Genomic DNA, 22,723 nt, shown 5'->3' on the forward strand with positions numbered 1-22,723 from the left:
TCCGGGGCTTCCCTAGTGGCGCAGTGGTTAAGAATCCGCCTGCCAATGCAGGGGACACGGGTTCGAGCCCTGGTCCGGGAAGATCCCACATGCCGTGGAGCAACTAAGCCCGCACGCCACAACTACTGAGCCCACGTGCCACAACTGCTGAGCCCACGCGCCTAGAGCCCGTGCTCCACAACAAGAGAAGCCAGCACAATGAGAAGTCCACGCACTGCAACGAAGAGTAGCCCCCGCTGGCTGCAACTAGAGAAAGCCTGCACACAGCAACAAAGACCCAATGCAGCCAAAAATAAATAAAAATTACACACGAAAAAGAAGCTTTAAAAAAAATGTGTTTCCAATAAACTCTTTATCTAGCCCTGCATCCCAAAGATTTTCTCCTATTTCTTTTCCTAAGTATTGTATACAGTTGACCCTTGGATAACACAGGTTTGAACTGCGTGGGTCCACTTACAAGCAGATTTTTTTTGTATAAAGTGTGAGGCTTAGATAGAGGTTCATTTTGTTGTTGTTATTTATGGGTGTCCAGTTGCTCCAGTACTGTTTGCTGAATGAACTGTCTTTTCTTCCATTGGATTGCTTTTCCTCTTTTTTCTAAAATCAGTTGGGCATTTGTGTGAGTCTATTTCCGGGTTCTCTATTCTGTTCCATTGACGTATGAGTCTAATCCTTCTGGCAAAACTACACTGTTTTGATTACTGTAACCATATAGTAAGCCTCAATATTAGAGAAATTTCTCCCAATTTAATCTTTTTCAAGAACGTTTTTAGCTATTGATATTTGAAGTCCTGTGTTTTTCCATAGAAAGTTTAGAATAAGCTTATCTATAAAAGAAAATCTTGCTGGGACATTAATAGTACTTGCACTAAACCTTTAGATCAGTTTGGGAAGAATTGGCATCTTTACTATGTGGAATTTTCCAATCCATGGATGTGGTGTATTTCTCCATTTATTTCGGTCTTTTTCTATTTATTTTATTAGTATTTTGTAACAGTCAAGATACAGAGCCTGTACATGTTTTGTCAGTTTTTACCTAAACATTTCATTCTCTTTGAAGCAATTGTAAATGTTTTCAGTTTCACTTTTCGCAGGTTCATTGTTAGTACATTGAAATGTGATCGATTTTTGTGAGTTGACCTTTCACTGTGCAACATTGCTGAACTTCCTTATTAGTTCTGTGAGTTTTTTGATAGACTCCTTAGAATTTTCTATAAAGGCAATCATGCCTTTTGTAAATGGTGACAGTTTTATTTTTTCTCTTCCAAGCTATACATCTATTTCCTTTTCTTGCCTTATTGTACTGGCTAGAACTTCCAGTACTAAGTTGAATAAGTGGTGAGAGAAGATATCCTTCTTTTGTTTCCAACCTCAGGGGGGAAGCATTGAGTATTTCAGCATCGACTATGATGTTAGTTGAAAGCTTTTAGTGGATGCTCTTAATCAAGTTGCGGAAGTTCCCTCTAGTCCTAGTTTTCCAAGAGCTTTTATAATGAATGAATGTTGGATTTTGCCAAATGTGGTGGGTTTTTTTTGCATAAATTGTTAAGATCATATGATCTTTCTTCCTTAGCTTGTCAGTATGGTAGATGACATCGATTTTTGAATATATTGAATGAGCCTTGCATCCCTAGAATAAAATTCCATTTCATTATGGTGTAAAATTCTTTTTTCTATATTACTGAATTCAATTTGCTAAAATTTTTGTTGAGGATTTTTGAATCTAAATTCATGAGAGATACAGGCTTGTGTTTTTCTTTCTTTTAACTATCTTTATCTGGTTTTGGTGTCAGGGTAATATTAGCCTCATAAAATGAGCTGAAAGCATTACCTCCTCTTCTATTTTCTGGGAGAGATTGTGTAAAATTATTGGTTGCTGTAGGGATTACACTATATATAAACAACTTTTTCCAGTCTAGTAGTATTGATGCTTTACCACTTGAGTAAAATGTAAGCTTACTTCCATTTAGGTCCCTTTAACCTCCTCATTAAAAAAAAAAAATATATATATATATATATATATATGTGTGTGTGTGTGTGTGTGTGTGTGTGTGTGTGTGTGTGTGTGTATAATATGTATATATACATATACTCATATATATATAATTGCCTTAAGTATATTCTCTGCATACATGAATATCACTTCAGATGTTATAATTATGCTTCAATTATCAAATACAATTTAAGATATTCATGGGAAGAATAGTCATTATATTTAGCCCTATTTCTATACATTCCATAGTTCTTTTTTTTATCCTTTCTGAAGTTCCAAGCTTTCTTGAAACAAATGAAAAAAAGAGAAATTCTCAGTAAAGAAACAGAAGTTCTATTTTAAAAAGCTTCTGTTTAGACCACTTCTTTTACCCAATCTTTAAGGATATGTTTGCCAACAATATATTCTCTTGGTTTGCCTTCATTTGAGAATGTCTCTCTTTCCCTTCATTTCTGAAAGATATTTTTATCAAATGTAGAATTTGCAGTTGATAGTTCTTTTTACAGCACTTGGAAAATGTTGAACCACTTCTTTTTGGCCTCCATAGTTTCAGATAAGAAATCTGCTATCCTTCCCATATGATGTTTCCCAAATAAGTAATGTGTTGTTTCTGAATGCTTTCAATATTTTTTCTTTGTCTTAATTGGGACCCAGAAGGTATAAACGTTAATTCTTTTCTTTCTGTCTCGAGGTCCCTGAAAATATTTTCTTTTTTTTTTTTTCCAGTTTATTTTTCTGTCTGTTATTGAGATTGGGGAATTCTATTGCTCTATCCTCAAGTTTGCTAATTCTATCCTTTGTCATTGCCACTCTACGGAGCCCATCCTGTGAGGTTTTGGGTTTTTTTCCTGGTTATTGTCATTTTCAGTTTCTAAATTTCCATTTGGTTCTTTTTAATAACTTCTATTTCTTTACTGAGAGTTTCTATTTTATTTGTTACAAAAGAATTCATAATTGTTTGTTGAAGCATTTTTACCATGGCTGCTTTTAAATTCTTGACCATCCCAAGCTCTGATTCATCTCTGTATGATGCCTGTCGACTGTCTTTTTTCATCCAAGTTGTGATTTTCATGGTTCTTGATATGAGGGGTGATTTTTCCATCCTATCCTGGACATTGGGAGTGTGATAGTACGAGGCCCTGGATCCTATTCCAGTTTTCTTTTTGAGCAGGCAGTCTCCCTGTTGAGATGTATTGTGTTGGCCAAAAAGTTCATTCGGGGTTTTCCATAAGATTTTATGGTTGAGGGCTGGACGGGTTGCATGATCACTTCCCACTGAGCCCCTGGCAGCATCCTAGCAGAAGTGAGTGCTGACTCTACCTCACTGCAGCTGCGTAGGCAGCAGTTCGCTTTTCCCTCGGCTCTGCTGACACCTTTCCAGTGAAAGTGGAGAACCGCCTTGCACCATCTTGTTGTCTCTGAGCACCTCCCCCCCCCCCAGGCTCCCCTGACACAGGGACGGGAGAGGTGGAGCTCTGAATCCTACTGCTTTGTTGTTGCAGGGTAGGGGGCAGAAGCCCTGCTGACACAAGGGAAGGGGAGGGGGAACTCTGTGTTCTGCTTCTCTGTTCTGTCATGTCTAGGGATTTTCAGCTGTAGGAAGGAGGACCTGGGAGGGTTGGGGATATGCCATCTCGTCCAGAGCTGGAAGTTCAGCTGTGACATGACCCTTCTATTCCGTTTCTTTATGTGTAAAATGGGTGTAATAACACCTACTCTGCCTGCACTGCGGAACTGTTTTGAGAATTAACGAAGATGTTCAAGTGTATGAAAGTATGCTGGTGAATCTGTTGCTAGCAGAGAATGTTATTATAATGATTGTTGTTTCTGAATCTGGGTTCTGGTAAGATGTAGCTTGAGAAGAGACAGGTGACACAGTAGGGCTTCCTCCATCTCCATCTTTCCGTTTAATGTTGGTGAGAGCAATCTTGACAGCCAGAAGTCAGCCTTCTCTTGCCTGTTGCCCTGTTTCTTTCGAGTCCGCGACGACCTTTGTCTTGACGATCGGTAACCCTGGAGGAAGCTAGAGGAAAAGCGAAGATTAGGGGTGTAGCAAGGAGAGCGCAGCAAAGTAGCTTAAACAGCCTCGTAAACCAGGGTAGCTGCATGCAGTAAGGACCGTGGCTGGGACAAGGGCCGTGTCTGCAGCACTGTTACCAGGAAAACAGTCCCAAAAGGGAAATAACACCAGACCTGGGAGGGAAGAAACAAGTCATAAAGGGGACCCAGAGTGGGTAGGGATAGCCATTCAGGGTGGCCAGGAATGGCCCTGCCTCACTTAGGGGCATGGGACAGGGCTGGGAGCAGCCGCAACATTATCAACCAGGGTGACCTGGGTCTCGTGTGTTCTTGGTCCCCGTCCCAGGCAGGCGAAGAGTTGTGGGCCTCCTGTGTTTGAGTCTCAGCTCTGCCACCTTGTGTCTGTGTGATTTGGGGTAAGTTCCTTAACCTCTCTGAGCCTCAGTTTCTCCTTCCATCAGTCGACGTTGGCAAAGGTGCCAACTCCACCAGGTTGTGTGAGGGTCAAATGTGAGGGAGAGTGTGAGTCATCCAACCTGCCCGTAGTAGGGAACCGACGTAGAAGGTAGTTCCCTTCTTGGCTCCGGGCCCAGGAGTTTTGGCCTCAGTCTAGGCTGGGCTCTAGCTCTTGCACCTCTTCAAGAGCTTACCTGCTCTGCCATTGTTCCTTCCATGGGTGGCCCAGATTTCGGAAGGGCAAGCCAAGTCACCCTTCCCTAATCTCCTCTCCAAAATTCTCTTTGTTCCAGCCTCCTGGTTCCTCTTCCTCCCCTCTCCTGGTGGGTCTCCACTGACCTCACTCTGTGGGGGGCTCCAGAGGCCCGGTCCCTGGGGCTGCACCTGGGGAAGGGGCTTTCCTAGACCAGAGTGGGTGCCAGAGCAAACCGAGGGCCAATTTCATCTCCCACCCTCTGCCTTTAGTCTAAGGGAAGCTGGGTTTAATGCAGCTCAAGATCCCTCACTAAACTGTAAGCTCAGAAGCTGGGGGCCACGTCTGCCCTGTGCGTGGTTAATACCCCTACCCGGTGCTGCATGGGAGCCAGCTCCTACCAGCCTGGGAGAGCCAACTGTTACATTTTAAGGACTATTGTAAGCTGACATTATTAAAAATTAGATCACAAAAACAAATTATGCTGCAAAGATCATGAATACTCAAAACTCATCACTTTCTAATGATTGTACTGTTACCTCTGCTCTTGAGGTCGTTCGCGTCTATTTATCTGTAGAGGGGACACCCCGTGTAGTGGTGTGCTGTGTGACATCGTGTTGGCATGGGGGCCACAGTGGGGGTATTTACACTGCAGGAATCAGCACACACCACAAATCAGAACTTGATTTACTGTTTGGTTGATTGTCTAGATTAAGACAGGTGGAGAAAAGGTTACTAATGTAGATTAAATTATGAATGTAGGTATATCATGTTAAATTGTAAATAGCACAAAGAATTAAAGAGATGTTCTTCCAATATTTGGTAACTGTTATCGGACTCGGCAAAGAAGTCGCTCAGGTCACTGGTGAAGAAGTAAATTTCTAGGACGTGCGTTTGTTGTCTTACTTTCGTCTTAACACAAACGAAGATACTAACACCAATCATGATGGAATTCCTCCCCTAGAGCCAGTTGTTAAACACTAACCAGCACACCACTGTGCCCCGTGCCCACAATAGTACCTCGCTGAAAGGGCACACTCAATAAATACTTTTGGGGTGACTGGAATCAATGAACACCAGCAGCGAAGGACGTGGGGGGCCGTCTCACCCCTTCTGCAGTGGTGGCCCTGCATGTTTAGGATGCTGTGTCCCTCTCCCTCCTTGTTCTCTGCCTCCTTCGCTCGCATTCAACTGTACTCTGTCCCAGGGTTTCTCCAGCTGTAACGTGCGCACAAATCACCCGGGGGTCTCGTGAACGTGCAGGTTCTGACCCAATGGGCCTTTGGCAGGGACCACGCTCTGCGTTTCGGACAAGCTCACAGGTGATGCCAATGCTGGTCACGACCTCTGCACCTTAAAAACTTCCCCAGCAGCACTGCATTTACTAAGTCATAATCCATCTGTTTTCCTCTATTTTATTTATCAAAGACCTCAGGAACTGTCAAGCAGAACTTCTTATCAACAGGAACTGACAAGTGGACAAGTGTTACCTCCCGGGCCGATTATAAATCGTGGGGAGCCGGGGAGCCCTGGCGTTTTAATTAGCTGGGACATTCTTATCAGCAGTCAATCCTGAACGTGGCATTTCCCATTGTTTGTGAACCCCTAATTGGGAATCTCTGATTTGGTCCCTGCAGGGCCAGTCCTCCACACGGGCTCATCGCGTTATTTCACTCTGGCGGCTGCCTTTATATTATTCAACAGACATACCGCTGACACCATCAGAGTGAGCGGGACCTCCTCCACATCTGTGCACGGTATAGCATCCTGAGCTGCTGAAACTAAAAAAAGAAAAAAGGGGCTTCTGTTTGCTGCTGCAGCACCAGTGGAAAGGAAAAACAGAAGTCTTTTTTTTTTTTTTTACGTGAAACAAATAATTACTCCAGACCAAGAAAGCCAGTGGACAGATTTCCTCTTGTTTGGGCTCGTGGTGAAACTGCGGAATTTTGTGTGTGGGGGGGGGGGGGTTCTGTTCCTTGCGAAGTCACTTTCAGTTACTCTTAATGCACCATGTAAAAGAGAAAAGGATGAAACAAGTGGTATCCTGGGAAAGTGGAGAAAGGAGCAAATTAAGCAACTGGGGGTTGAGTTCATGCTCGCTTCCAAAGAATAGTCGGTTTTCAGTTGATAAGAGGCCTGCTGGCTTTCTTGTAGCCTCCTTGCGGAGCTGGAGTGGAAATGTCCATCATCTCTGGCCCCGCCTGGGCCCCTTTGAAGAGAAACGCCTCCTGCCGCCTGGGGCATGGCTGTCTGAGCATCTGTGGTTTTCGCCAGGTGACCTCACCTGGCTTAGCAGGTGGGACTAGAGGTGAGGACTTGACTGCAGGCAGCCAATCCAGAGGGTGACCAGCAATCTGCCAGGTCGTGTAAGTTGATGACAGACCAGAGGGAAGCTGAGAGCTGACGGCTCCTCTGAGGAGACTGAGGGGCGGGAGGGACCCTCTGTTTCTTAAAGATTGAGAAAGCCATCAGGAGCAGAGAAAGACCTAAGCCTTCTAGAAAACCAGGGCTCGGGAGGTCCCACGCAAAGGTTTTCCCCTCTGTCCGATGAGAAACAAATCCAGATTTTGTGAGGCGAGGCTGTATTTGGCAGGATTATTGTGAGCGAGAAGGTGGGGCTCAGGGACCCTTGCAGTTTGGGGGACGCTCTGACCATAGATCTGTGAGTGTGGAAAGGTTAGGCGCAGGGTTTTTCTTTTATGGAAGAGAGTAAACAAGGCTAGGAAGAGTGGGTGTGGGGAAGTCGTCTGAATGGGAGTGGGAGGGAGAGGATGGGCAGCAGATCAGAGAACGTCCTACCCCAAGGACAGCCTGTTCTCAGGAGGAGCTGTCTGCCCGCTCACCTGCAGGTGGGCCAGGGTTCAGGGACCTGAGGAAGGAGAGACGCTTAACCCGGGTTCTGTTAACAGGGGTTCGTTCTGGTCGATTAGTGGGACGAGCAATCCAGCAAATCATTTATGAAGCAGAAGATGGGAATTTGTGGGGGGAGGGTCTGAGTCTGGCCTTGTGTTTGGCAAATAAGGCAGCAGCATCCTTGAGTCTTATCCAAGTCATATTGGGGGAGGGTGTTTCTTTTCAGTAAGCTGTTTCCGGAACACAAGAGGGCGGGGAATTTCTTAATCATGTTGTTTTCCCAGAGCACAGGGCTCAGATAAAAGTCAACATTTCCACCCCCAGGGGTTACCGCAAACACTTCATGGCTTACGGATACTCTAGAATACTGTCACCTTTGCCTAAAGCCACATGATGGTCCTCTGGGCCTACCCCTTCTAGAACCTTCCCTCCTACCCTGTCCCCCCAAACAAGCTGCTCGCTCAAATTGTGGAAGAGCTTGGCATTAGGAAGCCAGGGCTGAGCAGAGAGGCTGCCCTGGAGTTTGAGGGAGGATCCTCCTGAAGTCCGTCCATCCCTAACTCCATCTCAGGCCCTGTTGTAAGGAGGGGACCCTCGGTCTCTACCCGTCTCCTACCCTCTTTCATCCTAATCTCTCACCAGCTCTTTCCCCAACAGCAGACTCTGACCCTCCCTGCCAGGTTCTGTTGCAAACCTGAAAGCTTCTTGATTGTGCAGATCTGCCTGTAAAAATATTGCCAGGAGCTGGGTTGCCACAGAATGGTGGAGAGTTCAATAAAACTAATATTCATTGTTATCATTATTATGATAAATAATATAACTCCTGAAAGTCCCATGGGCGTGACTACGTGCCAGGTGCTGCTGGAAGCACGTTACACGTGTGAATTGATTCATCAGATCCAAGCAACAGCCCTGCAGAGGTAGGTAGTCTCGTTATTCCCATTTTACAGGGCAGGAGACTGAGGCACAGGGAGGTTGTTACTGAGCTAGGGTTTCAACCCAGGCAGCCTGACCCCACGGTGGGCCTTTCACCACCACCCTCCACCATGCTCAGGGCTCCAAGGCAGCACCATCTTGTTTCCCATAAATGATTATTTTCCACTGCTTCGAAGCTGGAGCGAAAGGATTACCTGCTGTGAAGTTAGGGCCGGTGTTTGCTGCTGAGGCAAGTGAGCAGGTCTGTTCCCTAAAGCTGGCTGATAACAGAAGTGTCTGGTTACCCAATGCACTCTTTCTAGACCAGAGTTGGGAACCTGGGTGCTTTTCCTTTCAAGAGGCTCTCAGATAGAGTTAAATGAACTTGAGATTTCATTAAGATAGCTATTGTGTAAGGAAACTGGGCAGTCTGGCTGGACAGGTTTTGGTTTTGGTTTGTTTTGTTTAAAAGGAGTACCTATTTTATTTTTTTTAACATCTTTATTGGAGTATAATTGCTTTACAATGGTGTGTTAGTTTCTGCTGTACAGCAAAGTGAATCAGCTAGACGTATACATATATCCCCATATCCTCTCCCTCTTGCGTCTCCCTCTCACCCTCCCCATCCCACCCCTCCAGGTGGACACAAAGCACCGAGCTGATCTCCCTGCTTCCCACCAGCTATCTGTTTTACATTTGGCAGTGTATATATATGTCCATGCCACTGTCTCGCTTCGTCCCAGCTTACCCTTCCCCGCCGCCCCGTGTCCTCAACTGCATTCTCTGCATCTGCGTCTTTATTCCTGTCCTGCCCCTAGGTTCTTCAGAACGATTTTTTTTTTAGATTCCATATATATGTGTTAGCATACTATTTTAAAATAAGATGAGTTTCAGTCTGGTGACCGTCCCTCTGCAGGCAATTCACCTCTCTCCTAAACCTGGCTAGGAGGGGGTGTCACTGTGGCTGCTGCCTGCAGTGCCATGATCTGGGGTTCGCCCTGGAGGTGGGCAGGGCCAGCGTGAGGACAGCAATGATGATGGCAGTGTCTACGCAGTGATGATTGAGTCCTACGATGTAAGCCCTCAACATACATTGTATCTAATGTTTACAATAACCCTGGAGATGTGTTATGATTAAAAGCCTTGCGTTGGAGTCACCCCGAAATTGGTTTAAATCTCTGCTCTACCACTTAGTAAGCTGCGGCCTTTGTAGGTTACAATCCCCACTGTAAATTTCAGTTTCCTCATCTAAAGGTGGGCATCCTGATAGAATCTGCCTAACAGGGCTCTTGTGAGAATTAATAAAATCATGCATATAAATAAATCATGCATATAACGTAATGACTAAATAAATAAACATTATTTTTTAAGTGGGCATAGCTATCCTCACGGTGCACAAGAGGACACCGAAGTTCAGAGAAGGGACATGACACGTTCCCAAACCGCAAAGCTAGTCGGTGGTGGAGATGAAATGGGCAGATCTGGATCCGAATTCTGGCCGCAGTAAGCAATTCACAAGTGGGAGAGTACTGGTGGTAAAGGTGAGTATTATTATTATGACAAGCTGGTGGCTTGGGGTCCCCGGAACCTGAGGTGACACCCCACTGTGACTAACGACCTGGGAGAGTGAGGCTTACCGCTGACGGTAACAACCACCACTGATGTGCTGATGCGGACAGGGCTTGCAAGGTGATTATTCAAAACAATTTCCTCTCACACTTTGCTTTGTTCTCTTTATGTGCCAGTGAACCAGAGGGTAGGCTAAAGCTCACCTGACCCCTCAGAGATGACGGTGCCCTCCTCGCCTGAAATGTAAAAACCCAGCACGTGTACTCAGGGATACAGTCAGGAATCCATTAGATCTTCCAGAGATGTTGTGGGACCACTTGTCTTGATAATTATAATAACAACAATGACAGAGAGGCAGTGTGTGCACTGGTTACAAGTATAGACTGGGAGAGTCAGCTCCAGTCCTGGGTTCAAAACCTGACTCCATCATTGGCTAGCTGTGCAACTTTGAGTAAGTTCCCTAACCTCTCTGAGCCTCAGTTTCCCCATCCATAAATGGGGACAATAAAAAGTAACTACCACTCAGAGTTGGGGTGAGGATGGAATGACTTACTGCTTGTTAAGTGCCCAGTACATAACAAAACCCACGATAAAGTTTAGCCATTATTTGGAAAGACAGGTTCTTCTCGGCTCCCAGGGAGGCTGAGGTCATATTTGTGTGTTGGGGGGGGGGGGGGTGGGCTGATTCTGAGGCACTGTGTTCGCGTTGTCTTATCTTTGAGCACAGCATGGTGGCAACTTTGGCTTCACGCCCGATCTCTCAGGAGGAAGTAAATAAACGAAGACCTGGCAGGTCCCACAGACACCCAGCCAAATCCACCACCCCTGCCCTTGCTCTCCCCGCTTACCTGCCCCCAACACACATTTGACCCCTCTCTTCGGTGTGTCTGAATTCTACTGCATCCTGGGGAGAAAGCCAAGTTCTTGGTTGTGACATTGGCCTCTTTTCCCTTTTGTTTAAAAAAAAATGGTGAGAAATCTTCCCTTCTTGCATTCCTGCACCGTCTCCTCTTTCTCGCCCTCAATTTCTTAGGAATGAAATCACCCAAGATATAAATAAAATGCTCTAAATAAATCTCTGCTCTACTGCAGCATAAGACATATCTGCGTATGTATGTGACTGTCAGCCAAGATAAATTAACCTCCAATGGAAGTCATTTTCATGTAATTAATTATTCCTATATCAGCTGAAAAGGACAGGTGCACCACTGGCTACTTTGCCTGGACTTCTCAATGAACTTTTAAAGAAGGTTACACTTAAACATGCTAAATGACTGGTATGCAGCTATGGCTTTTGTTCTGATACTGGTTCTTGACTTGGAACCTTCACGTCTCAATTACTGCAAATGAAAAACAGAAGAACTGACATCAGAGGCATTTAAAAAAATAAATTTATTTATTTTATTTATTTGTTTTTGGCTGCTTTGGGTCTTCGTTGCCGCGCGCATGCTTTCTCTAGTTGCGGTGAGCGGGGACTACTCTTCGTTGTGGCACGCAGGCTTCTCATTGCAGTGGCTTCTCTTGTTGCAGAGCATGGGCTCTAGGCGTGTGGGCTTCAGAAGTTGTGGCACGTGGGCTCAGTAGTTGTGGCTCGCGGGCTCTAGAGCACAGGCTCAGTAGTTGTGGTGCATGGGCTTAGTTGCTCCGCGGCATGTGGGATCTTCCCGGGCCAGGGCTTGAACCCGTGTCCCCTGCATTGGCAGGAGGATTCTCAACCACTGCGCCACCGGGGAAGCCCAAGAGGCATTTTGGACGTACAGGATGTGCTAAATTAAGCAGCAGGAATGCAGTATCTTCCATCAGCCGATGTTTTCCTTCTCCAGCTTAAGAAAGGGGTTTGAGTTGTTTGGGGTTTTACAGCAAAACAGCTTGTGATGTGGTTAAGTCTGTTATTAGCAAAAGTTCTCTCGGTGTCTTGGTGGTCAAAGCCCTGGCATATTAAGATATCTGGATGAGCTGGGAAAATAGCAGGATGAATGAGAAGATGACCAGGTGACTTTGCAACTTCTAGAATGAAAGTATCCAGATAAGGACTCTCAGGGAGTTGGTATCTCTAGTGGAGTGCCTTAGGGCTTTATCCCTAGCCTTTTTCTGAAACCATTCAAGGCTGATCAAAGAGGGACGTGTTATGAAGCGGGACAGGATCGGACCAGTCAACCCCAACAGACTGGAATGATAAGGCCTGTTGAACAGACTGTTGTTTTCCAAAATAAATAAAATTCTGCGCTGGGGGTAAGAAAAGTAAAAGCAACTACAGGGTACAAAGAATTAACGGCCACCTTATGGTCTTAACCTTTCTGAGTCATTTGGTTTTAAGTGTGCCTCTTGTTTAGAAGCAGCATAAAACTCTATTTTAAATCCAAGTTGATATTTAATATGTGAGTTTAACCCAATCACATTTATTGTGATTACTGATACATCAGGATTTAATTCTGTCATCTTATTTTGTATTTTTTCTATTGGCCTTGTTTCTGCCCCTTCCTTTCCTTTCTGCTATGGATTGATAAGTTTTCTTTATTTTCTTTCATTTCTTTCCCTGTGATGGAAATGATAGCTTATATTTCTGTTCTTTCTAAGTTACTCACAAAAGTTTCTAACACAATTACTTTGTGAATTTTTCTCAAAAGCCTAAAGGTATACAGTGTCTCTGTTCTTCCCTCAAGCAAGAAAAGGGCTTTAGCAAATTCATCCTCTTCCCTCCCATTTTCGATGTTACTGCTCTATAGAAGTTCATATCTATCTTTTGTAAACACAAACATACCTTTTCTTAGAGTCAGTAGTTAACAAGACTTATCAAATTATTTAATGATGTTTTTGTTTGCTCTTGTTTCCTCTGTCCCACTCCTTCATCAGAATGTAATTTTCTTTCTTCTGAAGTACATCCTTTAGTAGCTTTCTTATGGGAGGGTGGGGCCACCTGTGGAAATAAACTCTTTTAATTATTTTGGTGTGTGAAAGTATCTTTATTTTGCCCTCACGCTTGAATGATAGCTTATCCAGGTATATTATTCTAGATTGACATGTTTATTTCCTCAGCAATTTTATGTTTCTTGGTATCTGATGTGGCTGATGAGATGTCTTCCTAACTGTGTTTGCTTTGTGGGCAATAAATATCCTCTCCCTGGCAGCTATGAATCTTTTTCTGTTTATCCTTAATACTCTGCAGTTTCACTAAAATCGTCTGTGTGAATTCGTTTGTATTTATCCTACTCAGCGCAAGATGTGAAATTTCTAATTAAGGATCCAATATCTTTCTGCAAAAATAAACTTGGGCAAATGGAAAGACATTTCTTATTCTTGTACAGGTTGGCTCAACATTATGAAGATGTCAATTCTTCATAAAAATACCAAGTATTGTTTTGTTTTCTGCAGCTAGACAAGTTGATTTGAATGTTCAAATAGAAAGACAAGCATGCAAAAAATAGGGAAACCACAAAAAGGGCAATAAAGGCTAACTACTCTTCCAGATATTAAAACATGATACAGCCTCTATAACTAAGAATGTAGTGCTGGTGCATAAACAGGAAGAAAGATCAGTATGAAATCTGGAAATAGACCCAAGAACATATGAATATTTATTATGTGATAAATGTGGTATCTCAGATCACTGGGGATAGGAAAGACTTCTTTTTTTTTTTGGAAGTATAGTTACTGTACAATATTTTATAAGTTACAGGTGTACAATATAGTGATTCATAATTTTTAAAGATTATACTCCACTTATAGTTATTATAAAATATTGGATATATTCCCTGTGTTATACAACATATCCTTGTAGCTTATTTTATACTTAAGCTTTATAGTTTGTACTTTTTATTCCCCTACCTTAATATTGTCCCTTCCCCTTTCCCTCTTCCCACTGGTAACCACTAATTTATTCTCTAGATCTATGAGTCTGCTTGTTTTTTGTTACATTCACTAGTTTGTTGTATGTTTTAGATTTCACATATAAGTGATATCATACAGTATTTGTCTTTCTCAAGACAGACTTTTAACTAAATGGTTTTGTGATAGGTATTTGGACATAGAATCAAAATTTAATCCATTCCTCATACCATAAACTAGAATAAATTCAAAATGGATTAGAAATCTAATGTAAATAATGAAACCACACAAGTGTTTTTTTTTAAATTATGGATGAATTCCTTTACAACCTGGCTGTGGAGAAACCCTTTCTAACCATGATGAAAAAATCTAGATGCAATAAATAAAAAGACTGGTACATTTGATTGCATGAAAAATATACTTTTTATGGTTAAAAAATCAATGTAAGCCAAGTAAAAAACAAACAACTAAGAGAAACCAGGGAACAGGAGTATAACCTGTATAACAGATAAAGGGCTAATATTCCTAATATATTAAAAAGCTTTTTTAAAGGGAGGGGTGAAAGACCACAAACTTGACTGAAAAATGAGCAACAGACATAACCACATACTTCGTAAAAATCAATACACAACTAGCCCTTTTAGACATATGAAAAGGTATTCAACTTTACCCTCAATAAGAGAAATAGAAATTAAAACTATACTGAGAAATGGTACTGAGGTACCATTTCTTACCTTTCATTTTAACAAAAAATTCAAGAACAACTGAACAACACTCTATGGGAAGATGCAGTGGGGTGCAAAATAACTAAACCCTCCAGAAAGGAATTGGACTATATTCAACCTAATACCAAACATCTACTCTCTGACCCACCAATCCTACTTCTAGGAATTCACCCTGAAGACACATCTCCACAAATATGAAATGACATATGATTTAAAACCAGTTATTGCAGGCTTGTTTCTAATATTGGGGACAACCTAATTACCCATCCATAGGAGACTGATTGAATAAATTAGGATACATCCATGCAATAGGTTATTAGGCAGCTGGAAAAAACAATGAGGAAAATCCCCAAGAACTGATAGAGTGATTTCCAGAATATGTTGTTATGTAAAAAAAGCAAAGTGCAAAAGAGTGTTACAATATGCTTAGTTTCGTATGTATGTGTGTATTTGATTTTTTTTTCCTGTAAAACAACACAGGAAATATAAACCAGAAATTAATGAAAGCAATTACTTAAAGGGTTTAGGGGACTGGGATAGGAACTGAGACTTCTCTGAGTATAACTTTTTACAGTTGGGTTATGTAACTACCATATTTATAATCGTCTTCTATTCACAGCCCTTCTTTGTTCCCTCTTTCTTTTTTTTCTTTTTCTTTTCTTCTTTTTTTTTTGGTCTTTGTTTCTTTTTCTGCCTTCGCTGGCTTGAATTAAGCATTTTATGTGATTCAATTTACTCTCCTCTATTAGTATGTCAATTATATTTCTTTTAAGAAATGTTTTAGTGGTTTCAATATATATTTACAACTAGTCCAAGTCCACTTTCAAATAACAGTACATTGCTTCCTTATAACAAAGTATTCTCAATTTCTGTTATAACGTTGGTGGCATGCATGTCACTTATCTATTAGATATAATCACCCAGTACATTGTTGCTATTATTATCTTGAACAGTTACCTAGCAGATCAATTAAGAATAAAAAAATAAAATATTTTAAAATTTTGTCTTCATTTATTCCTTCTCTACTGTTCTTCCCTTCTTTTGCAGATCTGAGTTTCTGCTCTACATCATTTCCTTTCTCTCTGAAGAATTTCTTTTTAGCATTTTTTTTACAAGGCAGGTCTACTGGCAACAAGTTCCTCACTTTTTGTTTGTTTGAGAAAGTATTTCTTCTTAACCTTTGAAGGATAACTTTGCTAGATACAATTTCTAGGCTGGAAGTCTTTTTTTTTTTTTTTTTTTCCTTTCAACACATTAAACATTCCACTCCACTCTCTTTTTGCTTGCATGGTTTGTGAAGAGAACTCTGATATAAATTCTCATTCTTGCTCCTCTGTAGGTAAGGTGCTTTCTTCCTTTGTCATATTTCAAGATTTTTCTCTGTCTTTGATTTTCTGCAATTTGAATGTGATTTGCTTAGGTGTAGACGTTTTGGTATTTATCCTCCTTGGTGTTCTCCTAATTGTAGTTTGGTGTATATCATTAATTTTGAAAAATTCTCAGTAATTATTACTTTAAATATTCCTTTTTTTTTTTTTTTCTGTTTCTTTTTCTGTTATTCCCGTTGCACAAATGTTGTACCTTTTGTAATCGTTCCACAGCTCTCGGGTATTCTGTTCCTCATTTCCCCTCATTCTTCTTTCTCTTTGCATTTCAGTTTGGGAAGTGTCTATTGACATTTTTCAAGCTCAATGGTTCTTTCCTCAACCATGTTCAGTCTACTGATTTGCCCGTCAAAATCATCCTTCATTTCTGTTACAGTTTTTTTTTTTTACAGCATTTCCTTTTGATTCATTATTAGCATTTTCATCTCTCTGCTTACATTACCCATCTTTTATTACATGTTATACACTTTTCCCATTAGGTCCCTTAGCATATTTATCATAGTTATTTTAAATCCCCAGCCTGATAATTTCAACATCTGTGTCATACCTGAGTTGGATTCTGGCTCTTGCTTTATCTCTTCAGACTGTGTTTTTCCTTGCCTTTTTTCATGCCTATAATTTTTTATTGAAAGTCAGACATGGTGTATCAGGCCATAAGAACAGAAGTGAGTAGGCTTTTATTATGAGTTTTCTGTTTACTGGCTGGAGGTTAGGTTGTGTTAATGCTTGCTGCTGCAGCTTCAGTGGCAGAGGCTTCAATGTCCTCTAGTGTCCTTGTTTTTTTCTCCCTGTTTTCTCTGGATTTCCCTGGAAACTTCTTTTTAAATAGAGTCTGTGTCTTGCAGATTTCTTAGTTGTAATTCCCTATGATTATGCTGGAGCCCTATTGAGGTGGTGGTGAGGTACGGGGGAGGGGATACATTCTATCATCTTATATTAAATCTCAGGGCTTTTTCAGTTTGGGTTTTGGTTGTTTTTGTTTTTTAGTGGACCTGAGTCCCTGAGCTATGACCTTCTCAGAGTTTCTCAGCCTTTTTTCCCTCAACTTCTGTGAGATAGGGAGGCTAGAGTGGGATCCAGTTGTCTAACTGCCCTTCCCTTAGATCGGAGAAGGTTCTGGAAGTTTCCGTTGAGAGCAGGCCCCTGTTGCTGAGAACTGAATGTTCTCGGTGTATTTCAAAGTGGTTACTTTCTGCTTCCTCCTGAAGCATGGGGGCATTTTTCTGCTTTCTTCACTGGGAGAACCTGGTGAGTCTCTTGAAGATAAAACTGTGAAATTGGGGGCCTCCCAAAACTGGGCCCCCAGGAGTCTAAATTCTCCAGTGACTTTTATTCTCCAGAAGCTGTGATTCTCTGTATTCACCCATCTCTCCAAATTTCAAGGCAGAGGTTTGCCCTAGGACCTCAGTTCTATGAGGGATCTAAGAAGAGTTGTTGATTTTCAGTTTGTTCAGCTCTTTTTATTCTTCGGAGGATGGGAGCTGAAAGTTGGAAATCAGATTCCTATTTTCTTTTTCTTGCTTTCTTTTCACCATTTTTCCCTAATGCCATTTCTATTTGTTTCCAGTGCCTTTGATGAATACATCTCTTTTATAGATTTGTTAGTTGTTGCTCTAGGTATTACATTAGGGTCTTTGTGAAACATTTAACAGTCTACGTGTGTCCATATTTTAGCAGATTGAACAAAATGTAAAAACCTTACTTCTTTTTAATGTCCCTTTACCCTCCCCTATTTATAATATAATTACCATTGAGAATCACATCAGACGGTGTTATAATTTGTGCTTTAACCATCAAACATAATTTACAGATTTCAAGAGGAGAAGTCTATTGTGTTCTTTCTTCTTTCCTTGTGTTCCAAGATTCCTTCTTTTATCATTTCCTTTCTGTTTATAAAACTTCAATTAGCTATTCCTTTAGTTTATTTCTACTGGTGACAAATTCTCTGAGCTTCTATTCATTCCAAAAAGCCTTGATTTTTCCTCCATTCCTGAAGGAATTTTCACTGTATATAGAATTCTGGACTGACAGTTCTTTTAGTTTGGCACTTGAAAAGTGTTGTGTCACCTCCTTCTGGCCTCTGGTTTCTGATGGGAAATCCACTGTTGTATGGACTGTTTTTCCCCTTTAAATAAGATCTCATTTCTCTCTGCTTTCAAGAGTTTTTTCTTTTTCTATTTTCTTTTCCAACCAAAGGGTTTTTATAAATTTGATTGTGATATGGATTTCTTTTAGTGTATCCTGTTTAGGGTTTACTCAGCTTCTTGAATCTGTAAATTTGTCCTTTTCCAAACTTAGGAACTTTTTAGCCATTATTTCTTTGAAGACTTTTTCAGTCCCACCCATTTCCTCCTCTTCTTCTGGAACTCAGATAACATGAATATTAGATCTTTTGTTATAGTGCTGCAGATTCCTGAGGCTCTGTTCTTTTTTCTTTTCTTTTTTTTTTTTTTTTTTGGTGTATTTTCTCTCTGTTGTTCAGACAGGGTCATTTTTATTATTCTTTCTTCACGTTCACTATTGTTCTCTCCTCTCCATTCTGCTGTTAAGCCCATCCATTGAGATTTTTATTTTGGTTGTTGTATTTTTCAGTTTTAAAATTTTTATTTTATTTTTTAAAATATTTTCTATTTCTGTGCTGAGACTTTCTATACCTTCTTTTGTTTCAGGGGTGTTCATAATTGTTCCCTGAAGCATTTTATGTTGAGTGCTTTAAAATCTTTGTCAGATAATTCTAACATCTGCGTCATCTCTGTGTTGACATCTGTCTTAGTTTTCTAGGACTGCCATAACAAATTACCTTAAACTGGGTGACTTAAAGCAACAATACTTATTCTCTCCCAGTTCTGATGGCTAGAAGTTTCAGATCAAGATGTCAGCAGGGTTGGCTCCTTCTGGAGGTTTGAGGGAGAGTCTGCTCCAGGCCTCCCTCAGTTCCTGGTGGCTACCAGCATGCTTGTCATTCCCTGGCTTGTCAATGCACCACTCCAATCTCTGCCTCTGCCTTTCTTTTGGTCTATCTATCTGTGTCATTGTTCCTATAAGAATAGGAGAGGAATCACCTAAATCCATGGTGATTTCATCTTGACCTCCTTAACCGATGACACCTGCAAAGACCCTATTTCCAGATAAGGTCACATTCTGAGGTTCCAGGTGGGCATGGACTTTAGGGGGATGCCCTTCAACACAGTCCAGCATCTGCTGATTCACTTTCTTCATTCAAGCTGAGTTTTGTTGGTTCTTCCTATGATTAGTAATATTTGATTGAAATGAGCTTTTGAGTATTTGTTATGAGATTCTGGATTTTATTTAAACCTTCTGTTTTAATATTTTTTTCTACACATCCTCAGCTGAAGGAGGGGATCCTCCCCTTATTTCCAGGTGTTGGGGTTGGGGGAGGGGATGCAGGTTCCCCATTTGGTCTCCAGGGACATGAGAGAGCGCCATGCTCCTCGTTAGTGCTGAGCGGAGGGGTGGCTTCAGGTTCCCCACCAGCCACCACTGATACCACCCTGGCTGGTGGGCACGTGGGTACTTCCTTACTCCTTTCTACGTGGTGTCCACTGTTATCGTGTGAAGGTTGCCTTGTTTCCGCTGGATAATGCTGAGTGGTCTGATTCTCCACTTGGCTCTTCAGACACACTCCAGCAAGGAGGTGGCTGGGCGTGTTATCCTACCAGGTATGGGTGGAAGTCTAGCCCCCCCCTCCCCCGCTGTGGTCTCCGCTGACACCGTTGGGTGGGGCCTCATACCCATTCAGTGGGGATGAAAGTTCTGACTTTCACTCAGCCTTTGCTGGTGGGAGTGTAGGTGGGGTCACAGTATTTTCTGTGATGGTTGCCTGCAGTAGAGCGGCTATTGTCTAAGAGTTTCGTCTTTCTAGGCTGGTGTTTTCTTGGTTCCTTAGCTAGAGAAAGCAGGCTTTCCTCGAGACTTTCTTCTTTGTCTGTGCCTCTTGGTATTTCCAAATTGCTAGCTTTTCTGATGGGATGTATGAGGGATAAATGAGGCAAAAGGAAACTAAAGAACTCAGTTCTGTCTCATTTCTTCTTTCCTCGGAACACTGCCATCTCTGCACCTCTCAACATCTTTTCGTGTTTGTTTTATGTATGATCTCCAGGGTTTTTAGGAAAAAGCACACGAGTCCCATCTTTCTGTGAGTGGAAGTGCTTATTTCCAGGATTTTTAATTTTTTAAAGTCTTGCTTTTTTGTTCATTCTTATCCGCTTTGCTTTTCTTTGTTATCTTGGTCTTGTTCAAGGGGTATTGTTCCTCCTTTTATCTTTGAGAATTGTAATCATACTTATTTCAAAACCATTTCAGATTACCCTAATGTTTTCATCTCCTTGGGACTGATGAATTTGTTGGTCATCTCATATAACAGCGGTCCCCAGCTTTTTGGCACCAGGGACCTGTTTCGTGGAAGAAGAGTTTTCCATGGACTTGGGGTGGGGATGGTTTGGGGATGATTCAAGTGCATTACATTTATTGTGTGCTTTATTTCTATTAGTATTCCATGGTGATATATAATGAAATAATTATACAGTTCACAATGATGCTGACAGGAGGCAGAGCTCAGGTGGTAATGTGAGCAATGGGGAGCAGCTGTAAATACAGATGAAGCTTCGTGTGCTCACCACTCACCTCCTGCTGTGCAGTCCGCTTCCTAACAGGCCACGGACTGGTACCTGTCCAGTCCCCAGGGTTGGGGAACCCTGTTGTAAAAGATGTGCGTTGGAATTTTAGTTTGAAAACTCATCTTGAAGAGAAGTTCTGCCTGTATATGGGTACATTTTCCCTCCCTGGGATCGCCCCACTGTGACCAGCAGTTTTGCTGTGGCCTCCACCAAGCCCACTGGGTTTCTGAGTAACAAGGGGGCTTATATTGGGGGCTTGGGGTTTTTGTCCCACAGGGACATTGACAAGGTGTGATTTGACATAAGTTCTGCAGGTGCCTCGGCTGATTCCTGCCACCTCAGGCAATCACCCTGGGCTACGGTTGCAATGTTTTAGCCTCCATTCATGGGTGGAAGAGTCCTCCCCAGACTGGACCCCATCCTGGGATAGGTGGAAACAATTTGCTGTTTTCTTTACCTTGCAGGATTTAGTTCCCAAAGAATTGATGTGTTTCTCAAAAAAAGTTAAGTCTTAAAACATATGTTTACACTTTATTCATTATTTCTGTGATTTTGGAGATGGAAGGGGGAAGCGTTGTGTGAACTCATGTTTCCATTTTTATGGGAGGTAAACTCCTCTCCCCACCTACAGCTTTGAAAAAGCAGCTCGGCTTCATGGAGCATGGATTGCCTTGATGTTTCCGTTGCTATCTTAACTAGCTTGTAGTCAGGCGTTGGCTTAATAACTATATTAAGCCTGAATAAAGATAACAATCCTTTTAAAAGATTATTGACGGATACTTTAACTTTCTCAGTCAAAAACCTTACATTGCAACATGACGTATTGCAGGCATGTATTAACTTGGGTAACAAAAGTAAAGAGGCTACCTAGCATCTTTGAACATCACTGAAGTTCCTGCTCTGGTGCACAGTTATAGTATTTTTGTAAAATTACAGAGAAAGTAAGAGGATGTGATATTTCTCTCTGAAAGGCACCTTCTTTTTCCAGCACATCCTCAGGCCCGTAATCCCCAAAGCCGGGCAGGGTTTCTGCTCCCTGGTCTTCCTGTCTGTTCACCTTCAGTCCAGGTGATCAGACAAACTGCGTTTGAACAAACATAGCAATTTTGCCCACCCCCGACGCACGTTATTTTCTGTCCCCCATCGCCACTCCAATTTGGCCATAATTGTACTGTTCCCATAACAACAGCCAAATAACGGGAGCTTCGTGGAGGGCTTATAACAGGGTTGTCCACAAAGCTGCTGGCAATGCCGTGCAGACCCCGCATATCAGCAACTCACAAAAGAGACAGCTATCGGGGCGAACGCTTCCTGGCAGCTCCAAAGCCAACTTGCAGCTGATACTGCTGCTGCATTTCTGAACGGAGGCCCAGCACCCCGTCTCTCTCCTACATTCCTCACATGCGCAAAGCCTTCAGATCGCCATTCCCTTGTGGCCCGCCTGGGACAGTTAAAAATGCACACACAGAGAGGAACACACAACAAAAACTCCTCTGTATATATTTCACCAAATTGCAGCAAAGATCAAAGCATCACATTCTTCATGAGGTCTCAGGGCTGTGCTTCAGATAATGTGGTAGCGCGACACCAGTGCTCAGAATCAAAACACCTTTATGTGCTTCTCTCTACAGATAGATGGAGACACACACACACACACACACACACACACACACACACACACACAGAGCTTTCCTTTTTGCTGAGCCACTGTGTGATTTCAGGGAGCAAATTTGTCAATCAAGGTAGAATAGGAACTTTCTTGTCATGGCCGGCAGGTATGTAAAGCTGGGTGAGATGTGTCTCTACCATCAGCTGTCTCGCTCTCTCAGTGATAAACGAGACAACCACTGCTGGTAAACTGGGAGCAGAATCCCACATTGTCTGAACTTAGGGCTGCGACTTTGCAAACTGAAAGCTCCCCGTACCCTTGCTGGCGTGCTGCCGACACGTGCATTGGCTTCATCAAAATCTGGGGTGCGGGGGAGCCGTAAGAAGTTGTGAGTCCTGTTCATTTCAACTGCAGACTCTCAGGGTTTGGTTATGATGACGATGACACACCAGGAGCTGCAGGGGTACAAGCCATTGGAGGGAAATTAACCAGACCCCGGGGTCTCCCTCCTACAGAACAAGATTGTGGCTGATGGCCTCTGGTG

Source organism: Tursiops truncatus, chromosome 15 (genome assembly GCF_011762595.2).
Source record: "Tursiops truncatus isolate mTurTru1 chromosome 15, mTurTru1.mat.Y, whole genome shotgun sequence".
Classification (NCBI taxonomy): Eukaryota; Metazoa; Chordata; class Mammalia; order Artiodactyla; family Delphinidae; genus Tursiops; species Tursiops truncatus.